General features: G+C 50.9%; 1 protein-coding gene across 3 annotated transcripts in view; it reads right to left on the reverse strand.

Annotated features, from left to right (window-relative positions):
* Positions 1 to 17305, reverse strand: part of SPTBN2 (spectrin beta, non-erythrocytic 2) — a 95109-nt gene extending 77804 nt beyond the window's left edge. For 2 of the 3 annotated variants that reach the window (XM_028710195.2, XM_077920272.1), the window contains exon 1: positions 17176 to 17305. The gene's annotated coding sequence lies outside the window, so the exon portion shown is untranslated. The remainder of the gene's footprint in view (positions 1 to 17175) is intronic. The other variant, XM_077920270.1, reaches the window with a different exon arrangement.
* Between the last annotated feature and the right edge of the window lie 109 nt (positions 17306 to 17414).

The raw sequence follows: 17414 nt of genomic DNA on the forward strand, positions 1-17414 counted from the left end.
TCTATAAAACATTTAAAGAGTAACTGAGCCCTAGACTAAAATTATTCAGTTCTATACTGCAAGGAGACCCAATCCTTACTGCATGGAAGAAACCTGGGAAATTTCCTATCCAAGAAGACTATAATGCAGACTCATAGCTCTCATAAACCAAGATGCTAAAATCTTTAGCAATATTTTAGCAGGTAGATTAGCATTATTAACACCTTTGATAATAGATAAAGACTGAATATGCCTTATTAGACACAAATACATAGCTGACCCAATTATATGGCTGATATAGTTCATAATACCAAAAGAATGAAGAACCAATCTCTATTGCTTCATCGGATTCCACCAAGGTGTTTGACAAGTTGAGCTGGGATTTCTTGTACACCTTGCTGGGGAAAATGCATTAATGGTCTGAAAACACGTCTAGGCCATGCTAAGGTTAGGTTAAATGGATGGGACACACCTTGGTTCCGGGGGGGGGGGGGGCATGAAACAGGGCTGCCCCCTTTTCACCACTGCTTTTCTTTCTCGCCATGGTAAAAAGGTAAAGGTAAAGGACCCCTGACAGTTAAGTCCAGTCGCAGAAGACTCTGGGGTTGTGGCACTCATCTCGCTTTACTGGCCGAGGGAGCCAGCGTTTGTCCACAAACAGTTTTTCTGGGTCATGTGGTCAGCATGACTAAGCTGCTTCTGGCAAAACCAGAGCAGCGCATGGAAACGCCTTTTACCTTCCTGCCGGAGTGGTACCTATTTATCTACTTTGACGAGCTTTCGAACTGCTAGGTTGGCAGGAGCTGGGACCGAGTAACGGGAGCTCACCCCGTCGCGGGGATTTGAACCACTGACCTTCTGATCGGCAAGCCCTAGGCTCTGTGGTTTAGACCACAGCGCCATGGTGCCAATAGCTAGTACAAAAAGATAAAATGGCTCAGTACAGGAAGTAAAGTCTGCTGCACCGGCACATAAAACAAACCTCTTTGTGGACAATGTAGCCTTGCTGGTCAATCCCAGGACCTATTTTCCAGGGACAGTCCCAGATTTACAGAAGCCGTCCTGGTTTCTCATTTGATCCTGGAACGTCCTGCTTTTCCCTAGGACGTCCCTATTTTCATCAGATAAACGTTGAAGGGTATGGAATTCTAAAACCTCTGTACCAACTGCTCTTGAGGAAATTACAGTGTGTCGGGAATGGAAATCAATGATTATTTTTTTAAAAAGGAAAATGATGTACATCAGTCTCTCCCCCTCATAACAATTACATCTTATAGCATCAATCTAAAGTCAAGATTTGTCCTAAATAAATAGGGTACCTCAGGAACACTTGAGAGTATCGAATTTAACATGGTGTCACAATGCAGCACAATAACTTCGGCCCACTATAAATAATGTTAACACTTGTTACAACCCACTTGGATTTCCTTGGAACGAGATGCTTTTAATTAAAAAAACGTGCAGCAGCACTTCTATTCCTGACACACCACCCAATTGTTCCCCCCAATATACTGAACACTTGCTAATTTACAAATCTGAACCAAAAATCTCGCACCAACCATTTCACCAATTCTTATTCCCTTTTGTCACTGTCCCATTTGTTTTAGAAAAAAAATATTTGTAACTTAAACTAGGGAACAGCCGTTTAAAGGCTGGAAACAGAAAGGACTAGGAACAGTTGGGAATTTATATAAAGATATGGCACCTCTCTCACAAGTATGCAACTAAAAGGAAAGTTGGGAAACAGACTGTACAATTTTATGCCCAATTCTACAATTTTATCTGAAGCCACCAGGGTGAACCAGAGCGAATCCTAAATACTGTTCTCAGGAACTGCTATCAAACATACGTAAGCTCCTGTGTGATTCAATGACAAGTGGCCTTAGCTCCTTAAAATCAATATGGCAAAGAGACCTGGATTGCAACACAGAAATGTAGGATTGGCAAAAAAAAAATCAGAGGAAATGGCTATTCAACTCAGTGTCAGCAAACACAGGAGAACATAGTATTAATTTTTTAACACAAATAGCATTATGGGCTGTTTGAGAGGCTGCCTACAAATGGGGTCCTACAATTCTAGCTAATGGAGTCACAAGAAAGGTTCAATTTTTTAGGAAGCTAATTATGAGCAAGTCTCATTACAGACCAGGAAGCAGATCTGTTTTTTAAAAAATATAAATTTTACTGAGCTTCAGGACACGCATAGAATATATACAGAATAAAACCGTACCGCATTCAGAACTCAAAAACATCTGTCCCCTTCCTTCCCAGCATCCTCTCTCTCTCCCTCCTCTCACTTCCCCAGAGAGTTTAATGCCATCAGCACATTCTAAGCAGATTCACAATACTTGGTTGCAGCACAGACTCAGGAAAGAAATCTAATGCATATACAGTGGTACCTCGGGTTACATACGCTTCAGGTTACATATGCTTCAGGTTACAGACTCCGCTAACCCAGAAATACTACCTCGGGTTAAGAACTGTGCTTCAGGATGAGAACAGAAACTGTGCTCTGGCGGCGTAGCAGCAGGAGGCCCCATTAGCTAAAGTGGTGCTTCAGGTTAAGAACAGTTTCAGGTTAAGAACGGACCTCCAGAACGAATTAAGTACGTAACCAGAGGTACCACTGTACCTAAAAGAGCCAAGTAGATTTGCATTGGGTTGGAGGAATTGGTCTATTGCTGCCTTGAGTATTCACATATTAAATCAAGCAATGAAGTTCTGACGTTGGGTGCACTTTATGGGGAAGAGGTTCTCTCAAGCAATTCTCATTCACATGACCCACAATGCACAGAGCAAGTCCATGCACTGAGGAAGGGTGACGCGTGCAGCTGCACATACTAAGATCTGCATGCACATAACAAGTGCTTCTTTCTCCATCACTCTGTCTGTCTGTCTGTCTGTCTGTCTGTCTGTCTCTCTCTCTCTCTCTCTCTCTCTCACACACACACACACACACACACACACACACACACACTTGAGATCCTGGAAATGCAAAGTCACCAGGAGATCAGTAGATTCACATTAGGGTCAGCAATCAGCTCAGCATCACTGGGCATCTGCTGAGGTCCACAGCCCAGCAAGGGTCTCGCTGTTGACTTTTGCTGCTGCTGCTCCTCCTCCTCACAGCACCCTGGAGAACCACTGCCAATCAATGGGAACAAAGCTGAACTAGAAGGATTAAGTTGTCCAACCTGGTAGAAGGCATCTTCCTATGTTCCAGTTTAAATCAGCCCTTTATTTAGAATCATGAGGACTGGAAACTTTCCTTTCGGCAGCTGAGCACTTGCTCTGCATACAAACTGTCCCAGACCCAATCCTTGGCATATCCTGCGTGAAACCCTGGAGAGATGCTGCCAGTGTTATAAGAAAACAGGAAGCTGCTTTATACCGATTCAGGATGTTGACCCATCTATATTGTCCAAACGAGCTGGTTTCAATCTTCTTCAAGGTTTTAGGCAGGAAGGCTTTCCCTGTCCTCCTTGCAGATACCAAGGATTGAACCAGGGACCAGTGCTTTTTTTTTTCCAGCCGGAGTGCACCAGAGCACAGTTCCGGCACCTCTCAGGTGGGTGCCATTGCCAGCCAGCACTCCCTTTACGCGCTTGCCTTTACCTACTTCTGAGAAGCCCAAAACAAACATTTCAAGCCAAAACAGAAGTTGGCCAGCATGTGCAAATCTATACTTTTTATTAGATCTATGGCTCCACCCAGCTCCTAGGTACGACTGGTCATGCTACAGGGCAGGGCCAATTCATATTTCCTTTTCTTCTCCCGTGTAGTAGTGGCAGGTTTCAAACTTTCCAGCCAGGCCTCTCCCTCTGCATGTGTGCGTGATTGTGCGAGGGCCCTTCCGAGCTGCCGTAGCTGTCCGCCTGAATCTAAGAGAATGAGGAAGGCGGGGGCACATTTATTTTACCTGCACCAAAACCAGGGATGACCACCACCCCCAACCAGCTAGTGAAGCAGCTTGCTGTAGATTTTAGCACCTCTGCGGGCTGTGAATGCAGCTGTTGTCAAACTGGTGTCTGTTTGGGGCTGCTCCGAATCACCCAGCAGGTCACTGTAATTTAATGAATTTAATGGTGGATTCCGGCCTCTATTTTTCTTGGAAAAAAGCACTGCCAGGGACCTTCTGCATTCAATGAATGTGCTCAGCCCCTGAGGCACGACTCTCCTAAGTTAGATGGACCAATGATTGGACTCAGGTAAGGCATCTTCCTGTTCCCCAAGAGACCCCTAAGATTTAGAGCAGGCACGGATTTAAAAGGTAAAGGACCCCTGGACAGTTAAGTCCAGTCAAAGGCGAGTATGGGGTTGCGGCGCTCATCTCGCTTTCAAGCCGAGAGAGCCGGCGTTTTACCACAGACAGCTTTCTGGGTCATGTGGCCAGCAGGACTAAACTGCTTCTGGCCCAACGGAACACCGTGACAAAAACCAGAGTGCACAGAAACGCAATAAATACCCACCACAGTGGTACCTATTTATGTACTTGCACTGGCGTGCTTTTGAACTGCTAGGTTGTCAGAACTGGGACCAGGTGCGGGATAGCCACTCGGGTGCCCGGAGCAGCCCATGCGCCCTGCAGCCGGGGGCGGAGCGAGCCGCGCATGGCGGACATTCGACGTGCCGCCTGCCCGCGACTCCCAACCCTCCCCCAAGCTGTCAAAATGAAGGGGAGAAGGGGGAATGCTGCCGGCAAAGCAGTGCAGCTCCCCACTATAACCCGACAGCTCAGAGTAGGCTTGGGAGTCGCAGGCGGGAGGCGCGCCAAATGTCAGCCCCCTCAGTGAGGGCACCCGGAGCGGTCTGCCCCCCCCTTTGCCCCTGGCTGGGACAGAGCAACGGGAGCTCGCTCCATCGTGGGGATTCAAACCACTGACCTTCCGATCGGCAAGCCCCAAAGGCTCAGTGGTTTCGACCACAGCACCACCCGCGTTTGTATACTCAAACACACAGAGGACGGCATTCCACGCCGGTCCTCCTCAGAGTAGACCCACGGAAGTTATTGGACATGACTCATTTCAATGGGCAGGGCTCTGCTGAACACAACCGGTAGCATCCTGGAGGGAGGGTATATAAGGCTGCATGTCCGCAGACTTACATGTGGGGCACCAATCCACATCTACACACAGAGAGACCAGTAACTGTAGAGGCACGGATCTAAAGGAGCCACAGGTAAAAATCCAGACGCCCAAGAAGACACAAAAACATCCTCCCCCTCTCAGAGAGGAGGGGAAAGAGTTAAAAGCCCTATTCACAGAGGCATCAGCTCCTACAGGTGGCTAAGTGGTTTCGCCACTGCAACCCTGATCCATTTGCCAATGGGATCCAATCCTTTCCCTTCCCCTACATTCAAGTGGGGTGGGGGTGGGGGGAGAGGAGAAAGCTTCCTTATGCCTGTATTACAAGCCACCCTTTCTCCCCTCCCCCTGCCAGGCCAGCTGGCTACAAGCAGTGGGGAAGGGGGGCGGGTGCCGAGTGGGTTGATCTAAACAGAGCAGGCAAGCGGAGAGTTGGGCGTTTTGCAAAGGGCAAGGGACTAAGACAATAGCAAGCGTCCCAAGGTACCCCCAAGGGGTGTCCACCACAGAGAGCCAGCTGGAGCGAGACAAAGCTGGGGTGGCAGAAAGCCCTCCGAAGACACACAAAGAGGAAAGGAGCCAGCAGGACAGGATTTCTCTCCTCTCAGCCCCCTCACCCCAATTTCATTGCTGGGGGGCATCCAGTCATGGATAGGGCTTTTGGAGATGCACTGTAATAACACAAGCCAAGCTGGCGGCGACTACCAAGATCCCTGCCACAGCCACAATGGAAGGCTCAGGACAAGGCATGTCTACATTAACGATCTGACTCAGTGACACATACACAAACCCTCCAATCTCCAAAGCTTCACCCAGCAAGCAGGATAGTAAAGGGACCCCTGACCATTAGGTCCAGTCCCAGACGACTCTGGGGTTGCGGCACTCATCTTGCTCTATTGGCCAAGGGAGTTAGCGTACAGCTTCCGGGTCATGTGGCCAGCATGACTAAGCCACTTCTGGCAAACCAGAGCAGCGCACGGAAAAGCCGTTTACCTTCCTGCCGGAGCGGTACCTATTTATCTACTTGCACTGGTGTACTTTCGAACTGCTAGGTGGGCAGGAGCTGGGACCAAGCAACAGGAGCTCACCACATCACGGGGATTCAAACCGCCGATCTTCTGATCAGCAAGCCCTAGGCTCTGTAAAAGGTAAAGGTAAAGGTACCCCTGCCCATATGGGCCATATGGGCCAGTCTTGACAGACTCTAGGGTTGTGCGCTCATCTCACTCTATAGGCCGGGAGCCAGCGCTGTCCGCAGACACTTCCGGGTCACGTGGCCTGCGTGACAAGCTGCATCTGGCGAGCCAGCGCAGCACACAGAACGCCATTTACCTTCCCGCTGGTAAGCGGTCCCTATTTATCTACTTGCACCCGGGGGTGCTTTCAAACTCCTAGGTTGGCAAGCGCTGGGACCGAACGGCGGGAGCGCACCCCGCCGCGGGGATTCGAACCGCCGACCATGCGATCGGCAAGTCCTAGGCTCTGTGGTTTAACACAAATAAATGTGAACAAGCAACTTTGTGAACGGATAAGGTGGACCTCATAGTGGAACCCCGATGCCCGTGGCTGCCCCAATTTGTCTGTTTACCTAATGCAATGGATCTCCTAATCTGTGCTAGCATATGCCATGCAATTGGACCCATATGAAAAGGTCACATTTATCAAATGGCTGCAAACTGTCACCGTGCTGGCTGGGGCTCATGGGAAGCTGTAAGCCAAAAGGAACTTGGTTGGCAAAGGCTGATCTATGGGCTGCTGATGTCACCGATGACGACTCATTCCTTTAGCTTGGCAGTGGGTTTAGTTTTTTTAGCCAGGACGTACCAGAGCTGAGCTCCAAGGCATATGAGAAAGAAAAGTGCTTTGTAACATGTGCAAAATGCATTTTGTGGAATCTCAGTTATGAACATAAGACGAGCCCTGCTGAATCAGGCCACAAGGGGCCCACCTAGTCCAACATCCTGTTCTCACAGTGCCCAACCAGATGCTCCAATGAGAAGCCCCTTAACAAGACCTGAAGAAAGCAGTAGCAGCCCTCCCTGGGATTCGCCCACCACTGTGGCTTTAGCCCCTCCTCGCTTGTTTACGCACCCATTTCTCAAACGAATGCTGAAGAATTCTCATTTTGCAGTGGAATAGCCCAATCCAAGCATTTAGAGTCTGCCACCACCAGAATAAAAATGTCGAGCCCCATCGTCTCTCTTGCTGCTTTTGCCACCATTCAGCCTTTTACAAGATCCTGGAATGCCTTCCCTTCTCACTTCCCCCTTCAGAGCAAGTTCACACACAGCGATTGTAACGCCAAGTGCCATCTGCGTGTCTCAAAGAGCCATCGCAGGTCAAACACTGCAGAGTAAGCTTCTGTATCACCTCAACACACAAGGCTAGTTCTCGGCGGCCAGTCACCAAGGGAGGAGACACTCAGCAGTCTATGCGCAACTGTGAATCAGCTTTAAAATCCATTACAAGAATGCTGGGGTGATGAGGGAGAAGAACATGTTCTAAAGAGGTTCCCAATCACTACTACTTTCAGAAGAAGAAAGCAAAAATGAGGAAATCATTTTATTAAAAAATGAGAAAATTGTTCCGTACAGTGGTGCCTCGCAAGACGAAATTAATTCGTTCCGCAAGTCTCTTCGTCTTGCGGTTTTTTCGTCTTGCGATGCACGGTTTCCCATAGGAATGCATTGAAAATCAATTAATGCGTTCCTAGGGAAACCGCCTTCAGACCAGGTCCGGGGACAGTCTGTCCCCCGACCTCTTCTGAAGGCTGGGGGGGGGGGGGGACAAGGGCTTTTCTTCCCACTGCCAGCCTTTAGAAGGCTGTTCTGAAGGCTGGCGGTGGGAAGAAAAGCCCTTCTTCCCACCTCCTGCCCCGCAAGCTCCGGGGACAGGAGGGCTTTGCTGCCGACCGCCAGCATTTTAAAAGCCCCTGCTGTCCCGGGGCGATTTTAAAATGCTGGCGGGCGGGAGCGAAGTCTCCGCTGCCCCGAGGAGATTTTAAAATGCTGGGGGTCGGCAGCGAACGCTTCGCTCCCGCCCGCCAGCATTTTAAGATCGCCCGGGGCAGCGGAGAAGTCTCCGCTGTCCCGGGAAGGCAGGCGGGGGGAGCAAAGACTTTTGCCCCCGCCTGCCTTCAGAAGAGGTCCAGGACCTCGTTCCGATGCCCGGCGGCGGGGTGCGAGGTTCCCGCCCCACCGCCCGGCATCGGGGCATCGTTCCGATGCCGGTCGGCGGGGGGAGAGGTTCCCGCCCCCCCGCCCCGCTTCGGAGCAGCGTTCCGAAGCGGGGCGGCTGGGGCAGGTGTTCCCGCCCCCCCGCCCCGCTTCGGAGCAGCGTTCCGAAGCGGGGCGGCTGGGGCAGGTGTTCCCGCCCCCCCGCCCCGCTTCGGGGCAGCGTTCCGAAGCGGGGCGGCTGGGGCAGGTGTTCCCGCCCCCCCGCCCCGCTTCGGAGCAGCGTTCCGAAGCGGGGCGGCTGGGGCAGGTGTTCCCTCCCCCCCGCCCGGCTTCGGAGCACCGGGAGAAGCGATCTCCCCGCAGCCCCTTGCTTCAAAAGAGGTCCCGGGGCAGCGGGAAGTGCTTCCCGCTGTCCCCGGACCTCTTTTGAAGCAAGGGGCGGTGGGGAGAAGCGATCTCCCCGCAGCCCCTTGCTTCAAAAGAGGTCCGGGGGCAGCGGGGAAGAAGCGCTGCGCTTCCCGCTGCCCCCGGACCTCTTTTGAAGCAAGGGGCTGCGGGGAGATCGCTTTTCCCCGCAAACCCTTGCTTCAAAAGAGGTCCGGGGGCAGCGCGAAGCGCTTCCCGCTGTCCCCGGACCTCTTTTGAAGCAAGGGGCGGTGGGGAGAAGCGATCTCCCCGCAGCCCCTTGCTTCAAAAGAGGTCCGGGGGCAGCGGGAAGCGCTTCCCGCTGTCCCCGGACCTCTTTTGAAGCAAGGGGCGGTGGGGAGAAGCGATCTCCCCGCAGCCCCTTGCTTCAAAAGAGGTCCGGGGGCAGCGGGAAGCGCTTCCCGCTGTCCCCGGACCTCTTTTGAAGCAAGGGGCGGTGGGGAGAAGCGATCTCCCCGCAGCCCCTTGCTTCAAAAGAGGTCCGGGGGCAGCGGGAAGCGCTTCCCGCTGTCCCCGGACCTGGGGCTGCGGGGAGAAGATCGTTTCTCCCCGCCGCCCCTTGCTTCAAAAGAGAAGACCCGCTGTCCCCTGGGCAAGCTTCGTTTTGCGAAGCAAGCCCATAGGGAAATTCGTCTTGCGAGGCAACTCGAAAACGAAAAAACCTTTCGTTTTGCGAGTTTTTCGTCTCGCGAGGCGTTCGTCTTGCGGGGTACCACTGTATTGGAGTCAATTAATTAAGCCATGATCAGCAAGCCAACAAACCGTGAGTTCAGGTTGGGCAGCAACAACAAACCACGATCGTTGGATCAGGTGCAAGAGGAAATGGAGGCTTCCTGGTTTATTTACCATGTCTGAGCCAGCAAAGCAGCAGCAATCAGGTGGCATGCCTCACGAGCAAGTTACCATTCCACAGCAAACCAGAATAAGCTAGAAACTCATGGCTCATGATGTGCTAAAACAGCCGTGCAGGGAGGGGAGGGGAGCAAACTGACTGACAGACACAAGACCCTTTCTTCAGATTTTTACTAGTTTAACTGACACAGAGAATCCTGGAAATGAGTTTGGTGAGTAGGCCAACCAGGTGGGCTGCAGTTTTAATAGCTGTGCTACACCCTGCTGAAATGTCCTCTTCCATATTATTATTATTATTATTATTATTATTATTATTATTATTATATACAGTCCTACACCCATAGATCTCAGGGTGGTTCACAACATAAGATTCCAATTTACTATTGTACTACTAACCTGTTAAATATCCAGGAGCCCCATTCCCTTTTAATTTTATTTGTATATAAATATATTTGTATGCTGCTATATCATAAAAAAAAAAAAATCAAAGCCGTTTACAGCAGTAAAGGCATAAAACCACAATTCAAAATGCAGGCCCCGTGACCCCAACACAAGGAGCACCCTCAATCTTGCTCCTCATTGACCCATGTGGTGGTGGGGGGCCACAGACCCATCCTCGGCTGATGCACCAACAACATATAAGAACAGCCCCTCTCGCAATTCCGGCCCCCCACTCCTCTTGCAGCCAGCACTGCGCATGCACACCCGACACACTGCACCAGGGTGCTACTGTTTACGCACGTTTCCATGCCTTCTCCTATGCTTGCCAGGCCATAATTCAACAGATGCTGCACTCTGAACCCACCATGGAGGCCCCTCATGTGGGGATGCAGCCTTGTGACCATCACCCACACCCTCTCGGGTCTCATCTGCGCATGGGTCGTGACAGCAAGGGAGATCATATTGCCACCACTGGAACCTGCTGTGAAGCATCTTTGGACTCTGCCTCCGGACCACAACTCCCAGAAGCCCAGCAGGTTGGAGAATCAGTAGCAGCAGGGGCGAGGGAGCAGCCATCCAGGACAGGTAGTTTTAGGGCTCTGTCTTCATTCTCTGGGCTGCTGCTTCTTGTTCCCCCAGGAACATGGGTGGTTGTTTACCCTAGGAGTGGAAGCAGGAAGCACACAGCATACCCTGATGGAGCCCCAATGCTATAATACGCCCCAGAGACTAGGGGAAGGAGATGTAATTTACCCATAGGGATAGGGAGGCAAAGACCAGGCAAATGGCTGCATTGCAACTGGAGGCAACAAATGGAAGATCAGGGTTCAAATCCCCACTCAGCCATGAAGCTCACTGGGTGATCTTGGGCCACTCACAGCCTCTTAACCTACCTCGCAGAGCTGCTGTGGGGATTAACTGAGGGTGGCAGTGGCGGCAGCAAACCATGGACTCCTTGGAGGAAAATGTGGAATATAAACACAATGCATAAGCTCATCTGCTTACCTGCTTTAGAAAGCTAGAGGCGCCAGTCAGATGGAGATGTCAGTCGCCAGCCTGGCATCCAGAGATCTCCATATGGCTGCAACTGGCCCAAAACACACCTGGGGGATTTCTAGCACTGGCCGTCTGGCCGTTGCCAGAGACACTGTGTGCACTACATCACCCATTGGCATTCTGGGCCTGGTGACTGCGAGGTCCATGTGGCATCGCAGTTTGTACACATCCGACTAGTCGGCTCAGGAACGCTCCCGTGTGTCCACAGGTGGCCCCGGTCGCCATGGGGACACCAGCCAAGGCGGCTCTGTGTTTTGGTGGGATGTCTCCCCATTCTGCTGGGCAGCCAGGATTTCCCTCCCCCCTCGGCCTCCTGGGCAGCTTCTCCATGTGCCATATTTATGCCAGCTTGATTTATGCCAGCATAACTTCCACCAGGTACCTGTGCTCAGGATTGTTCCCTCAAATGCTGGTGGCATCCTATGGGAAACGGGGGCTCTGCTAAGGCCATGCCAGCAGGCCTCAAGCAATCCAACTCGGTAGGACAGCGGCTACAATTGGCTCAGGTCCCCATCCCTCCCTGACACTTTCTGGACGGCTCTGAACAAGCTATCATATCTTCCCCCAATCAATTTCCAGCCTAAACTTAAGCACCAAAATCCCACTAAGGGGGACATTTAAGCGGAGGCTAAATAATCGAGGGGACATGTACACAACAATCCTAATTGTGTTCCAAATAAAATGTTATTTACTAGCAATTTACTGTACTTTTCTGTGTATAAGACTATACTATTTTATTGAAAAATTATGCAAAAAAATTGGGTCGTCTTATACATGGGTAAGGACGTGGATGGAGCTGTGGGTTAAACCACAGAGCCTAGGACTTGCCGATCAGAAGGTCGGCGGTTTGAATCCCGGCGACGGGGTGAGCTCCCGTTGCTCGGTCCCTGCTCCTGCCAACCTAGTAGTTCGAAAGCACGTCAAAGTACAAGTAGATAAATAGGTATCGCTCCGGCGGGAAGGTAAGCAGTGTTTCTGTGCACTGCTCTGGTTCACCAGAAGCGGCTTAGTCATGCTGGCCACATGACCTGGAAGCTGTACGCTGGCTCCCTAGGCCAATAAAGCAAGATGAGCACCGCAACCCCAGAGTCGTCTGGGACTGGACCTAATGGTCAGGGGTCCCTTTACCTTTATACATGGGTAGTGAACAGGCTGGACGTTTGATTGGTTGTTGCTGCGGCTGTTTGCAGCTATTGTGTGTGTTATTGGTTGCTGCGTCAATGGCTGGTGTTGATTGGCTGACGCTGCGGCAATTGGGTGGGCAATCGGCAGCAATTGCAATTTTTGGCAATCCCCCCTAAAAAAAGCTCAGCAACCGTGGGTCACCCCTCCATAAAAGCTCAACAACTCTGTGCCATCTCCCCACATTTCCTGAAACTTGAGTCCCCCAAAATAGGGGGTGTCTTATCTGTGGGGGCATCTTATAGACAGAAAAGTGTGGTGTGTTTAGCAGGGCAGCACTAGATTCCAGTAAATACACTATGAAAGTAAGGTCCAATGTAGCAGCTAAGCAGGTGGCAATCTAATCACCCCCCTTCAAAGAGTGAAAGCATAGTTGCTCCCCATTTCTGACGTTCAGAAGCAAACGTTGCTGCTTACGCAACCACACAAGAGGGGAATATGAAGAGGCCAGAAGGGGGGACTCCAAGGTTTGCATTAAGTACCAAAAGAAATCATTACAGTATACTGTAGACACAGAATATTGATAGTTTTTGAAGGGGGGTGGAATATCCTGGAAAGGGGCTTGGGTGACTGGCATAGAGCACTCAACACTGCAATGTTTCGTTGCAGCCTGCATGCTAATAGCTTTTTAAAGGATTCCAGCCCGATCCTATTTATGTTGACTAAAAGTAAGCCACGTGGTTCAATGGGATTTACTCTTAAGCACATATGCATAGGCATGCAAGCACCCTTTAAAATCTTTAACATTAGGGCCGAATCGTGCCCTAAATAAAAATTTGAAAGGGCTCAGTACCGAAAGGTTATATAGAGAATATGATTATTAGTAGAAGACTGATGGAAGGAACTAATTATATGTTCATTCCCTCTAAGAGCAAAATCAAGTGGTAGAGGACCTCAGTATGGAAGTGAAATGGGACCACTCAAAAACAGGGCAATGGTTTCTGCATACTTGGGGGGCCTTCCTAGTATTTCAAACTATTTACTGTACTGGCCTGAATATAAGCTGCACCCGCAAATAAGCTACACCTTTAAAATTGATAGGGGGGGGGGGGAGGAGTAAAGAAAAACAATACCCTAGCTACTTCCTGCAAGGGGGGGGAGCCACATTGCTTTGCCGGTGGCGTAAGGTGACGAGTATAATCCGCACTTTGACATTTCAAGGTTGGAATTTTGGGGGGAAAGTGTGGCTTATATTCAGGCCAATATAGTAAGTGCAAAAATTGCAAGAATTTTTTTTAAAAAACTTCCAAATACCAGCCTGACAAGGAACTTCCAGGCCAAAAAAGAAAAAACTAGTAGAAAGTGCCTTGTGTTGCTTGGGAAATGAAAAAAATGCTGTTATTTATATTTATAGATAACAATGTAATGTGTTAGTTTCTAGGGCTGTGCACTGCCACCTTGACCTGCCCCAGCGGACACACAATCGGAATCCTGCCCCGAATCAATCTGGGAACAAGGCTCATGTTTACTTAAAGAGTTTTTAAAACCCTGTGTGGTCAGAAGGGGGAAGATGATGCTGTTTCTTCCTACCATTGCCTTGATGATGTTGCTGAGAGAGGGACAATTGTTCGATCCTGCTGGGAGCACACAGGGGACCAGCAGGTCCGCATCCTTGCTGGGTACATGCTACAGCTCTGTGCCACTCACGCCCCAGCAGTCATTGCTGGCACTGCCACCACCTCCCAGCTCATGGCTGCCACTTACAGAGCTGCCACAGCACTGTAGCCACCCACCTGTGCCAGACCCACCTCACTCATCATCGCCCCCCCCCCATCATATTCTGCTCCAGCCATCACCACGGGGGCTATAACCAACAGACCCCAGGCACTGAGCCAACACAGGGGTGGTAGATGGTTCTCCTCTTCCCCCAGCCCCCTGGTCCTGGGGTTAGGTCTCCTCCGCCCGCTGTTTGACCTCTGCGGTCTCAACTTTCCTTTTTTTTCAGTTCCGATGATATCTGCTTCGCTGGCACATTCCCTGAGGCTAACGTACGTACTAGCAAAGCTTAACCCTGCAACCAGCAGGATTTCACCCACTAATCACCAGTGGCTGAGCAAGGAGCTCGGCCCTGCTCAGTTTGACAGCACGTGTGTGTTCCCCTACTGGGGACAAGTATGTCCCATCCTGCTCTTTGCAGAAACTGCCTCCCCTTCTTCCCACCCAGTTCCCCATCTGCTGAGAGCCCTTGAGTGCTCCCAACCTGGATCTGCTCAAATTGGCCTAATCCAGTTCAACTTTGCCATGCTAGCTTCCTGCCGAATTTGGTTAAAATCAGCTTGGAACAGTTCAGTCCTCCATCTTGATTCAAAATGGCATCTAACAGTATCCAAACATAGAGATCATGCATCCTTAATCTCAGAAACTATCACACCAAATTTGGTGATACCTTCCTAGGTGTCCAAAGCAGTGGAGTTTGGATCAGTTTGGTCGGGCTTCTGATTCAAAATGGCGTCTAACAGTACCCAACTGGATGATGATATCTTCCTAGGTGTCCGAATCAGTGTAGTTTGGAAGGTTCTGGTGTGCCATCCTTGATTCAAAAAATTGTGTCTGGGGGTTCTAAACATAGGCCAAAGCCTGCTCCTCCATCTCAGGAACCTTAATGTCAAAAGGGAGAATGATGTATTCAGAGGTTTCCAAATTGGCGCAGTTTGGAACATATCAATTCAAAATGGCGTCCCATGGTATCCAAACACAAGACCAAAAAATGGCTGCTCCACCTCAGGAAACATCGTGCCAAGTTTGGCAACAATATCCCAAGAGGCATCCAAATGCATAGAGAGCAGGCAGACAGGCAACTCAAAATGTATTTCAAAATATATAGTAGAAGAAGATGCTGAGATAGCACTTAAGGGAGGGAGGAAATAATCACCACCACTGACTAGCCTGCAAGGCCTACAAGGCTCATGTTTCTGGCTGGTTGAAGCTCTCAACATGAACAAGATTCTTAGGGACTGTTAAATTTTGCTGAAAGTCCCACTTGTTATCTAATAGTGCTAAATAAACAGCTGATTCTTTCTTATATGCAACAACATAGTCCAAAATCCTCATCCTTTTAAAAACAAAAACAAAAACCCAAGAAGGACTATGAAAGATTGCCATGAAGGGATAAACACGAAAGCCCCAGGTTTAAAATTCTGATTCAGGTATATTAAGCCCCCCCAACACATATCTGGCATTCCCCCATCTCTCCATGAATTTTCACTGATTTTTCCATGTTTCCAGGTGTAATCCTAAACATATTTACCAAGACATAAACCTCAATGAACACAATTAGCCTTACTTCCAAGTAAACATACATAAAGATTGGTTTTGTAAGAAGCAAAAGAAAGGGGTTTTTTGGGGGGGTAGAAGGGGGAATTTCATAAATTGCAGCATCAAATTTTGAATAGTGATTGCATTTTAAGTTATATCATCCAAAAGCTGACTTCTTGTTATTGCTGGCATCAGTCTGTCGGGTACTGGGGGGAAACCCACCCTCCCTTCCAATAATGTTTTTTATTTTTTGCAGTGGCATGAATTTATCCTTCCAAAGAATGTAAGGCATCTTGGGGGAGGGGGTAGAACTTCAAAGAGAAGGAAATAAGCCTTACAGTAAGAACACCTTTGATATCATTGCAGTGTAGCCTTCTTATGAGTTGGGGCTAGCTCAGATCACCTTAAGCAACAAATTTGGCGTACCAGCAAATGGCATCATAACGGGAAGGCACCAAACCTGAACCATGGCAAGGGTGGTGGAGATAATTTGGATTTTCTGCCTCAGGCACCAAACCCAAATTCTGTATTTCCACTGCCTCTCCCTATTGTAACTGACAGAACAATTGCCTCCGTTCTAAAAGAAACACCCACCTGGCCTCTAAGGTCAAAGCTTTGCCTTATATCTAACCCCACAATAATCCCCTGCCCACGTGGCCCTGGGGTGGGGTGAGGGAAAGAGGTTTTTTTAAACACCTTTGTAGGCCAAAGTGGCTTCTTCTCTTTGATCCTCCTGAAAACGCAGCAGCCCCACCACGTTGTGAAGAGGGCATTTTTTGGCAAAACAAAAACCAACAAATTACTACATACGGGGAACACACAGGTAGGCTCAGGAATCAGCCCAGAGGTTGGAATCGAGAAATAGCAGGCACAGGGCCGAGCATAAGGATGACGAGATCCCCCACAACTCCTGCCAATGGGAGCAAGGGAGCCACTAAGCGGTTGCCCACCGAGCCTCGACGTCAGCCAGGCCTCCGCGCCCTCCACACACACACAAAACCACTCTTTCGAACGCCATGCCTTGGGGTGGTTTAATCTGCCACGCGATAGAAGCAGCTAGTTCTCTGAGCAAGTGCAGAGTGCCCCCACCACTGACTTTCAACTGCAGCGCATTAGGTGGTGCAGTTATATGCCAGGGATGGGGGGCTTCCAGCAGCAGAAGCCTCCATTCCCAGGGAGATCCCTTTTTTCGTTTGAAACGGCGAATCAGAGCCCAGGATCTGCTCCATGCTGCTGCTGCTGCTGCTGCGGGGCGCGGGAGAGACCACGCTACGAGAGGAGAGGTCTCGCTGCCGCCCGCTTCCCTTTCTCTGTCTAAAACAAGGGCCATCTGGCCAGGCGAGCGGGGGATGGGGCTGAGCCAGGCCGGCTGTCCGTCCATCCCGGAGCGCGCACGCCCTCCGCCCCAGGGCTTGGACGGCGGCGCCCGCACGCTGCGCTCCCTCCAGCATCGCCTTCCCTCCCCGGGCTCAGCGGCTCCAAAGCGGCCGCCGGCCTCGCCACAGGTCTCCGAGGAGAGCGGCCGCGCGCCCCGGGCGGGCCTCGGGCTCTCCAAGCGCGGCGCTTCTCGCCAGCCAGGTGCCGCACTGGAGAGCTGCGCCCCCGGATCGCGCCTCCTTTGCCGCCAGGGCCCCGCTTGGTTGCCCGGCAGGATCCCACTTGCCCTCGATGCGGAGACAATAAACAGCCCCTCCTCCTCCTCCTCGCGATCGCGGCTCACCGACCTCCTCCACCTCCTCCGGCAGGCGCCCGGCGTCTCCGTCGGCTCAAGGCGCGCCCGGTGCGCGCATCGCCGTCTCCCGTCCGCTTCTCCAGCGTCAGCATCACAGGTGGCGCCGGGGCGAACCCAGGCGGGCGAGCAGTGGGCAGCCTCTTCCTCCTCGCCGCCACCGCCGCCTCCACCCGTCGATGGAGGAGCAGCAGCAGCACCAGCGGCCCCGGCTGCGGAATCGGCTGCCCAGCC

The sequence above is a fragment of the Podarcis muralis genome, chromosome 16 (assembly GCF_964188315.1).
Source record: "Podarcis muralis chromosome 16, rPodMur119.hap1.1, whole genome shotgun sequence".
Classification (NCBI taxonomy): domain Eukaryota; kingdom Metazoa; phylum Chordata; class Lepidosauria; order Squamata; family Lacertidae; genus Podarcis; species Podarcis muralis.